Source organism: Desmodus rotundus, chromosome 3, assembly GCF_022682495.2.
Source record: "Desmodus rotundus isolate HL8 chromosome 3, HLdesRot8A.1, whole genome shotgun sequence".
Lineage (NCBI taxonomy): Eukaryota > Metazoa > Chordata > Mammalia > Chiroptera > Phyllostomidae > Desmodus > Desmodus rotundus.
In genome coordinates this window covers 125,183,277-125,187,132 of record NC_071389.1, presented here as the reverse complement: position 1 = coordinate 125,187,132, position 3,856 = coordinate 125,183,277, and the positions used below count along the sequence as shown (strand labels likewise).

Here is a 3,856-nt window from a genome sequence, read left to right as displayed (position 1 = left end):
CTACGTATTGTTATTCCATAGCAGTTATTGCATTCTAATAAATTAATTATTTCATTATTTGTAATGTTTAATTTTTCTTTAAGCACATAAAGCCAAGAATCTTTGTATTGCCTGATGATATACCTTTTGAAAAATATTTTATTTATTTATTTTTAGAGAGAGGGAAAGGGAGGGAGAAAGAGATGGAGAGAAACGCTGATGTTTCTCTCAATGTTTTGGCTGCTCCTCACACATGCCCTGACCGGAGGAATCCATGGACCAGGCATGCTCTACAATCCGGAGTCAAACCAACGACCCTTTGCCTTACTGGGCGACACCCAACCAACTGAGCCACATCGGTCAAGGCCTGATGATGTATCTCAAATATGTAGAGTGATGTGGGACACACAGTGAGAGCTTAATAAAAATGTGTGGGGTAAATAAACAAATGATTATTTTAACAAATAGGAAATGCTGGGGGGGGGGTCCTAAAAAGTTCAATTTCTATTACAATGGAAGCCACCTATGTTGTGTTTAGATTTTTGTTTATTTTTTATTCTTTCATTTTCAATCATAAACTTTTGTTAGAAAGACCAAAATACCACCATCAATGTATTTAGAAAAAGCAAGAAATACTGATAGAAAAATTATCAATGAGCTCCTCTTTATTACCTTTGATCAAATATAGAAGTTCAAAGTTAAACTACTTTGCCATTTGCTATTCAAAAATGAAATATCTGTTCTGATGCTATATTAGGTAAGTATTTAGTCTGCTCTTTCAGCAGGCAAATCAAGTTCTGGGCTTTCGGCCACTTTTTGAGAGGGGACAACTTGTATAGGTTTTATGGAAAGAACAGACTAAATAGCTTCTCCCTTTTAATGAAAACAGATCTCTGCATACCTGGTTGGTTCTCATATCCCCTTTACTAGTGCTGGCATATTCTTTCCCTGCCAGAACATACACCATGGGTATATGCCTAAGGGTATAAACTGCATTTATGTGAATTCATCCCTATGTTATCTAAAACCCTACTTCTTTCTCTACTACCAAAATACATACATACATACATACAAACATGCATACATACATATCAGAATGCTAATGTAGTGAATACTTTATATTGCATCTTATTTGGTTTCATAAAAATATTTAAAAATTCACAAACATTAGTTTTTTGCCTACTTATAAATACAAGGTAGTAACACTGAATAGATGGAAAAGCACCAGAGTTTGACACTGAATAAAGAATCACTACTTGGTTATATTCTGAGCATACTTTTTGAAAGAACATAAGGAGGCAGATCCAACTGCTCTTTACTAGCAGCTGACTAGAACTTTATTATTTCATTCATTCAATTTTTAAAAAGTTATTGAACTCTATGATGCAGTAAATTATATAGCAGGGTTCAATTTAAGACATGGTCTTTGCTTAAAAAGATAAATCATCAACCTGTAAGAGAGGGAGAGATAAAAACACAATTAGCATACAATACACTAATTACCCTGGGCAGCCAAATGCAAGCAAAACTTCCGTAGAAGAAATAGAATGAACGATTCTCTCCTCCGACACTAAAAAGCCAGTGTCACTAAACTTTAGCTCAGTGAGTTTCCTATTTTGAGCATTCAGTGATTTTGTTTGTGTGATTTCATCTTTGCTTTAAAATTACACAAGAATGTGCATTTATAAAACAAAAGCCGCATGCTGATATCAACCTGATATTTCTGGAAAAACATTTAATTATATCTCTCTGGGCCCTCCAATGCAGTCTCCCCCTGCAAGTGTCTACAGGGCCTTTCCTAACTCCAGCCTTTGCCTTTTATCTCTCATGTAAAGGTCCTTCCATACCTTGCTTTTTCCTAAATTCAACCATCTCACTTTTCCAAGGACTGTATTGCTTTTTGATTCAATAATGTGAAGCCTCTTATAGCTTTTTCAAAAAGAAGCTATAAGAATTTCATGCTTCTGAATCTTTGTGCATGAATGTTTTCCATGCCTAAAATACTGTTGCAACTTTCCCCGGTAGTAAACTCTTCCTACCCTTTAAAACTTTCTTATATTTATACTCTGTGAGGCCATTCTGGAGGCTACAGAGTTATCCAGTCCCACTCATACCTCTGAAATGTCATTGAAAGTTTTCCTTTTGCATTTATCACATCACATTTTAAAAGTTGTTCCATTTCCCTCTGTGTCTACCTGACTGGAGCATCTGGAAAATAAGAGGGAAATAAGCGATATGTTCATTTGTTGATGACCTTGAGAGGACTTACTGCTAGAGGTGTTCAAAACAGCCTCCCAGGCAGGATAGAACACATACTCTTTAAGGCTACTAGCCTGCTGTTCCTTGCAGGAGATCCTTTGTGGAATTCCTTCCACTGAGCAGCAGGAGTCTTGGGAGCTCAGGCCACTGAAGACACCAATTTGGGAAAAATGAAAGGGGAAGTATGGCTTAGAAGGGAAGGAAGGAAGGAAGAAAGAAAAAGAAAGAGAGAGAGAGAGAGAGAGAGAGAGAGAGAGAGAGAGAGAGAGAGAGAGAAAAGGAAAGAAGAAAGAAAGAAAGAAAGAAAGAAAGAAAGAAAGAAAGAAAGAAAGAAAGAAAGAAAGAAAGAAAGAGAAAGAAAGAAAGAAAGAAAGAAAGAAAAAGAAAGAAAGAAGGAAAGAAGGAAAGAGAGAGAAAAATCTTGCAAAGGAAGATCTGGGAAAGCTAAAGCTAAGGAAGAGGCCGCCCTCCTGCTGAGAAACATCACCAATCCTTGATTTCCAACCCCACCTCCCCACACCCAAAACTGACAAAGCAGATGAATGCTATCATTATACTGCGATAAACTACAAAGACAGGTGTAGGGTGGAGAAGGTGCACAGTGATCCTCAATTGAAAATAGAAGGAAATAGTGCAGGGTGACCACTCAGTGAAGTTTTCATTCAGTTACCTTCAAGGAAAGAATTACCAGAATACGAAGAATTAATTAGGAATCTGGTGGATTTCAAAAAAAAAAATAAGGAAGGAATTTGTAATCATAAACAACAGTGCCTGGGGGACCTGAAGAAAGAAGGTATGCTTCTCTATCATAATGCTCAGCTGTTCAACTTGGAGGGATCCACCTATAAGACTCCATCGTCAGAGCAGAAGATTGTCGAACAAGAGGAGAGAGAGGATGAAAGCAATGAAGAGGAGGCGGAAGAAGATGAGGAGTCAGAGTCAGAGGCAAAATCTGTTAAGGTGAAAATGAAGCTCAGTAAAAAAGATGAGAAAGATTGGGACAAAGGAAAAAGGCAAGAAAAAGGCCAAACTGAGGAAAAGCAAACCTGGTGTGAATGATTTCAACAGCAATGAAGAATAGGATGAAAATGAACAGTCAGAAGCAAATGGGGCTGATGAGGAGTGAGGGGTATAAACATATGTCTTTGGTAGAACTAAATTCCTCCCTCCCCTCTCTCATTTCTAGCCAACGTGTTCATTTGTCATAAGGGTACTGAGTTGTTTCTGTATCACCATTATCTATAAACGAGCTTTAGGACAGTGCCAGACAAGCATGTGACACCATGGTGTAAACACACACACCCGCACAAATATTTGTAACATATTGTAACCAATGGCTCTCTAATACTTAAAGATTAAAACAAACACAATGAAGCTTTTGATGGAAAATATGTGGGTGGATAGTATATTACTATGGGTGGGCCTAATTTGGTAATGGTTTGTTTGTGCCTGGTTTTATCACCTCTTCAGATAAGATTTTTGTCTTACTGTAGCACTGGTAACCAGAAAACATTTAACATCACTGGTTATTTATTTTTCATCAAGCAGTCTTCGATATTTTTATTTTATTTTTTTAATATTTGTACTTTGTGAAAAAAATATTTGTACATTGTGGTAC

At 37.0% G+C, this 3,856-nt stretch overlaps 1 pseudogene; it reads left to right on the top strand.

Moving 5' to 3' along the window:
* Positions 1–253: 253 nt before the first annotated feature.
* Positions 254–3,364, top strand: LOC112305169 (probable global transcription activator SNF2L2; annotated as a pseudogene).
* Positions 3,365–3,856: the final 492 nt, after the last annotated feature.